This window comes from Ictidomys tridecemlineatus, assembly GCF_052094955.1.
Source record: "Ictidomys tridecemlineatus isolate mIctTri1 chromosome 5 unlocalized genomic scaffold, mIctTri1.hap1 SUPER_5_unloc_3, whole genome shotgun sequence".
NCBI lineage: Eukaryota > Metazoa > Chordata > Mammalia > Rodentia > Sciuridae > Ictidomys > Ictidomys tridecemlineatus.
The window spans coordinates 434,548-441,669 of NW_027520956.1; positions in this window are offsets into that span (position 1 = coordinate 434,548).

Sequence of the window (7,122 nt, forward strand, 5' to 3'; positions counted from 1 at the left end):
CTTAGCATGTACTGGGTTCAGTCCCTAGCAACACACACACACACACACACACACACACGCACACACACACACACACACACATAATTATTGGTTCTGTGGAGTCCCCAAATAAAAAAAAAAGCCCAATGTACTAATTTATATGCTTCTTGTGAGCATTAAAATGAGATAATGCACATCATACTCTCTTTTTTTTTTTATTGGTTGTTCACAACATTACAAAGCTCTTGACATATCATGTTTCATACATTAGATTGTAGTGGGTTATGAACTCCCAATTTTACCCCAAATGCAGATTGCAGAATCACGTCAGTTACACATCCACAATTTTATATAATGCCCTATTAGTAACTGTTGTATTCTGCTACCTTTCCTATCCTCTACTATCCCCCCTCTCCTTCCCTCCCATCTTCTCTCTCTAGCTCATCTACTGTAATTCATTTCTCTCCTTGTTTATTTTCCCATTCCCCTCACAACCTCTTATATGTAATTTTGTATAGCAATGAGGGTGTCCCTTCATTTCCATGCAATTTCCCTTTTTCCTCCCTTTCCCACCCATCTCATGTCTCTGTTTAATGTTAATCTTTTCTTCCTGCTCTTCCTCCCTGCTCTGTTCATAGTTGTTCTCATTATATCAAAGAAGACATTTGGTATTTGTTTTTTTAGGGATTGGCTAGCTTCACTAAGCATAATCTGCTCTAGTGCCATCCATTTCCCTGTAAATTCCATGATTTTGTCATTTTTAAGTGCTGCGTAATATTCCATGTTGTATAAATGCCACATTTTTTTTTATCCATTCATCTATTGAAGGGCATCTGGGTTGGTTCCACAGTCTAGCTATTGTGAATTGTGCTGCTATGAACATGGATGTAGCAGTATCCCTGTAGCATGCTCTTTTAAGGTCTTCAGGGAATAGTCCAAGAAGGGCAATAGCAGGGTCAAATGGTGGTTCCATTCCCAGCTTTCCCAGAAATATCCATACTGCTTTCCAAATTGGCCGCACCAATTTGCAGTCCAACCAGCAATGTACAACAGTACCCTTTTCCCCACATCCTCTCCAGCACTTGTTGTTGTTTGACTTCATAGTGGCTGCCAATCTTATTAGAGTGAGATGGTATCTTAGGGTGGTTTTAATTTGCATTTCTCTGACATCTAGAGATGGTAAGCATTTTTTCATGTACTTGTTGATTGATTGTATATCCTCCTCTGAGAAGTGTCTGTTCAGGTCCTTGGCCCATTTGTTGATTGGGTTGTTATCTTATTGTCTAATTTTTTGAGTTCTTTGTATACTCTGGATATTAGGGCTCTATCTGAAGTGTGAGGAGTAAAAATTTGTTCCCAGGATGTAGGCTCCCTATTTACCTCTCTTATTGTTTCTCTTGCTGAGAAATAACTTTTTAGTTTAAGTAAGTCCCATTTGTTTATTCTTGTTATTAACTCTTGTGCTATGGGTGTCCTATTAAGGAATTTGGAGCCCGGCCCCACAATATGTAGATTGGAGCCAACTTTTTTTCTGTCAGACACAGTCTCTGATTTGATATCAAGCTCCTTGATCCATTTTGAGTTAACTTTTATGCATGGCGAGAGAAAGGGATTCAGTTTCATTTTGTTGCATATGGATTTCCAGTTTTCCCAACACCATTTGTTGAAGATGCTATCCTTCCTCCATTGCATACTTTTAGCCCCTTTATCAAATATAAGATAGTTGTAACTTTGTGGATTAGTCTCTGTGTCCTCTATTCTATACCATTGGTCCACCCGCCTGTTTTGGTACCAGTACCATGCTGTTTTTGTCACGATTGCTCTGTAATATAGTTTGAAATCTGGTATCACTATACCGCCTGATTCACACTTCCTGCTTAGAATTGCTTTTCCTATTTTGGGTCTTTTATTTTTCTATATAAATTTCATGATTGCTTTCTCTATTTCTTCAAGAAATTCCCTTGGGATTTTGATTGGCATTGCATTAAACCTATAGAGAACTTGCCTTCTGCTACATTTGCTGTTGTTTTGCTCTTCCTTTTCTAGGGCTTTGAGATGAAGTGTGAGCTCATTTATTTGTTGGTTTTTTCTTTTTTTGAGGAATGACCTCCAGGCGATGAATTTCCCTCTTAAAACTGCTTTCATTGTGTCCCATAGATTCCGATATGTTGTGTCTGTATTTTCATTTATCTCTAAGATTTTTTTGATTTCCTCCTTTATGTCTTCTGTAACCCATTGATCATTCAGTAACATATTGTTCATTTTCCATGTGATGTAGGATTTTTTCTTCCTTCTTTTATCATTGATTTCCAGTTTCATTCCATTATGATCAGATAAAATGCATGGTATTATCTCCACCCCTTTATATTTACTGAGGGTTGCCCTATCGCATAATATATGGTCTATTTTTGAGAAGGATCCATGTGCTGCTGAGAAAAAAGTATATCTATTTGATGATGGTTGATATATTCTATATATGTCAATTAAGTCTAGGTTATTGATTGTGGTATTGAGTTCTATAGTTTCTTTATTCAAATTTTGTTTGAAGGATCTGTCCAATGGTGAGAGAGGTGTGTTGAAGTCACCCATAATTATTGTGTTGTGGTCTATTTGATTCTTGAACTTGAGGAGAATTTGTTCTATGAATGGCGCAGCACCATTATTTGGTGCATAAATATTGATAATTGTTATGTCTTGTTGGTGAATGTTTCCTTTTAACAGTATATAATGTCCTTCCTTATCCCTTTTGATTAACTTAGTCTTGAAGTCAATTTTATTCGATATGAGGATGTTCACCCCTGCTTGCTTACGAGGACTGTGTGCGTGGTATATTTTTTCCCATCCTTTCACCTTCAACCTCTGTATGTCTTTTCCAATCAGATGTGTCTCCTGGAGGCAGCATATTGTTGGATTTGTTTTTTTAATCCATGATACCAGCCTATGTCGCTTTATTGGAGAGTTTAAGTCATTAACATTTAGAGTTACTATTGATATATGATTTGTACTTCCAGCCATGTTTGATTATTTATCCTTTTTTTAAAAAAAAATTTAGTTTGTTACTCCATGATTATCTTTCCCCTTGCCCTCTGTCTTTACTGAGGCACTTCCCACTGATGGTTTTGGTTATTGTTTTTCATTTCTTCCTCGTGTAGTGTTTTGCTCAAAATGCTTTGCAATGCTGGTTTTCTGGCTGCAAATTCTTTTAACTTTTGGTTGGCATCCATTGTCTTTCAGTGTTTGAAATACATTGTCCCATGATCTTCTTGCTTTCAGCGTCTGTGATGAAAAATCCGTTGTTAACCTTATTGGTGTACCCCTGAATGTAATCTGCCTCTTTTCTCTTGTAGCTTTTAATATTTTCTCTTTGTTCTGTATATTGGATATCTTCATAACAATGTGTCTTGGTGTTGGTCTACTGTGATTTTTGTGTGCTCGGTGTCCTGTATGCATCATCAATTTTTATATCTGTTTCCTTTTTTATTTCTGGAAAGTTTTCTGTAATTATTTCATTCAGCAAGTTACTCATTCCCTTGGTTTGAATCTCTGTACCTTCTTCTATCCTGATGACTCATAAGTTTGGTTTTTTTATGTTATCCCATAACTCTTGGATGTTTTTCTCGTGATTTTTTTACCAGCCTTTCTGAGTTGGCTAGACTCTTTTCAAGATGATATATTTTGTCTTCATTATCTGATGTTCTGGTTTCTACTTGCTCCACTCTGTTAGTGATACTCTCAATTGAGTTTTTAATTTGGTTTATCGTTTCCTTCATTTCTAGAATTATTGTTTGATTATTTTTATAATCTCTATCTCCTGATATAGATGCATAACTTCTTCTTTTATCTGTTTATGTAATTCATTCTCAATGTGTTATTTTGCTGCTTGAATTTGCTGTCTCGTATCCTCTTTAAGGTTCCATTCCATCTGTCTAAGGTGTTCCTTGAGTTCTTTATATGACCATTTTTCTGATGACTCTAGGTCCTCCTGAATATTTAGGCTGTCTTGCATTGTTTGTACTCCTTTTCTTCCTTGCTTTTTCAAGCTGCTCATGTTACTTCTTGTTCTGTTTGACTGCTGAGTTACTGTTTACTCCTATAAATTTATTTGATGCTTGGGAGGAAAGGTATTAGAAGGGAAGGGAAGAAGTCACTAAAGAGAATGAGAGTAAGCAGGTAGAATTCAAAGAAGGGGGAATAAGAAAATTGAAAAGAAATGAAAAGACAAAAGAAAAAAAATAGGAAATAAAAAAGAAAAAAAAAATTTTAAAAATAATAATAATAAAAAATAAAAATTAAAATTAGAAGAAAAAAAATAAAAAAAAATTTAAAAAACAACAATAAAGAAAAATGAAAATGAAAGAAAAAACCCAAATAAAAAAAAGAGAAAATAAAAAACTAATAAATGCAGTCTTAGAGTTTGATTAACCTCTCTTCCAGTAGGTGGCGCTGTGCCCACCAGGCCAAGCTTCTCCTGTCAATACGCGGGAACCAATCACTGTGCAGCAGCTCCTCCTCCCAGACTGGGTGAGTCTCCAATCCTGAGTGCCTAGGGCTTCCTCTTGTGTCTAGTCACTTCCCCACTTTTCCTCTAGCCAGGCCCCTCTCACGGGTGCAACTCACCACAATACTGGCTACACGCCAGATTGCTGCTCCTAGGAGCTCTGTTTTCAAGAACAACTGGGCACACTCTCCCTGTCTTCCATTCCTTCAGACCCTAAGTTTGTGGAGCTTGGGGCTGAGAATCCTCAGTGAATTTTACTTGCCCTCTGGTAGCCACGCCCCCCGTAGCTGGTGCAAGAGACCTCAGGTGTCAGCACTGGTGGGAACAGTAGCTGGGAGTTCCGAGCCGAGCCTCGGGTCCCGCGACACGTCTGATTCCCTCGGTCTGGTATTGCGCTCACGGGAGAGCTGGGAGGGGCCCTTAAGGTTTCCCCGATGTGTGGAGAGGGAAGGCTAGGGGATTACACACCTGTAGCCGCAGGTTTCAATGGAGTTATCTCCTCCGCCGCAGTCTGGTGATGTCAGTTCTCTGCCATGGTGGTATCTCTTGCAAATGGCGACAGTTCATTTCCCTTTGCCGGGTGACCAATACAGTGGGTGGGTCCTTACTGTCTCTCCCAAGCCCCGTTTCAAACCTGTGGCCACTACCTATGAAGGCTCGGTAGGAATTTACCTCCGTAGGATCAGAAGAGCTGACCAGTTGTTTCAGCCAGATGGATTAGTGCTGAGTCACAGCTGTTTGTCTGCGGGAAGCAGGGAATGGGAGCTTGAATTCAGCCGATCCCGGCTTAGTGTGTATTCTGAGAGGCCCAGACTGATCGCCCCAGATCTACATCAGCTCAGCATTTCCTAGTGATCCTGAGCAAACAGAATTTAGATTGTTTACGACTCCCAATGCCCGCACAGCTGGAGAGGTAAGAGACTTGATCTCTCTAGGCAAGCCGCCATGTTGGAATCATATCATACTCTCAATACAGTGCCTGGCACAAGAGTAGCAACACAATCAATATTAGCTATAGTTATTCACTGGATTGTGGGGTCCCTAAGGTCAGATGTTGTGTCTGGGTTTATCCACCATTGCCAGGCACAATTAGCCAGTCACAAAATAGTCAAGCAATGAATGACTCAGTAACTATCAGCTTTTAATCAAAATGTTTTATTGTACATTTATGAAATATGTTGGCATTAAACTGTTTTTGGTTGTGCTGATGAAATACACGAGGCTGGGTAACTTTATAAGAAAAAGAGGTTTATTTAGCTCATTGTTCTGGAGATTCAAGGGTATAAAGCTGGCTCTGGTGAGGAACTCATGGATAATATCACAAACAGTAGGGGGCACATGCAGGAGGAAGAGATTATGCTTCAAAACTGGAAGCAAAATAAGCCAGTCCCAAAAAACCAAATATTTGAGTATTTTCTCTAACATGCAGATGCTAATTCACAATAAGGGGGGGCACTAGGGAAGAATAGCATTACCTTAGGTTAGATAGAGAGAAGTGATGGGAGGGGTGGGGAGGGGATGTGGGGATAGGAAAGATAGTAGAATGAAACAGACATTATTACTGTATGTATATGAATGACTGCATGACCAATATGATTCTATAACATGTTCACTCAGAAAAATGAGAAATTATATCCCATCTATGTGTGATATATCAAAGTGCATAAATGCATTCTACTGTCATGTATGACTAATTAAAACAACTACAACAACAACAACAACAAAATAAAACCTGGAAGGGAGGGTCCAACTCAGGGGTTGACTTGCTTTTATAACAACATGGTCTTGCAAGAGCTCTGGGGTTCCAGGAGAGCTACCTTAATCCTTTCTGAGGACAATGCCCCCTCCTAGGAACTAAGACCTCCTATGAGGTCTCACCTCTTAAACATTCCCTACCTCTTCTACACTGTGAAACTGAGGACCACCCCTCCAGCACAGGAGTCCTCCAGGATATGAGTCCTTGAGGCATGAGCCACATCCAAACCATGGCAGTAGTACCTAAAACCAGACCCAAAATGTGCAAAGCAAAACTCTCCATTTCCCTTGGCTCGTCTTAATTATAAGGAAATCATTTAAACTAAAAAGTCCACATCCTTGACCCTTGCATTAAATTTCACAATGATAGCTTCTGTATAATTTAATGTCACTGTTTCCAATTACCCCTGGAAAGAGCTGGCCTGTCACTGCTTAATGTATATGTGTGATGATTTAGTCACTTCCATATAGGGGCACTAGAATAAGAAAGAATCTGTTAACTGATATGAGTGCCTTATTTTTTGTGTGAGAGTCATTATTGTTGTTGAGAAAGTCAGGCCTGTATTGAATGTGTTTATTCTTTGTTGGTGACCTAATTCTGGTGAGTTTTGGGGACTGCAAGTTGTGATCTTTGATAATATTTAGTAGTTGGCCATACGCTCTTAAGAAAAATTATTTGTGCCTTTACCAGTAATTCATGATCTCATTCATCCAACAGTTATTTATTGATCTTCTGCTTTCCTAACCCTGTCCTTGCCTCATATGGTAGCCACTAGCTACATTCGGTGATTTCCATTTACAGTTAAATGAATTACAATTAAGTAAAATTTTAAATTCACTTCTTTATTAATGCTACCATATTTCAAGGACTCAATAGCCACATGTGACTT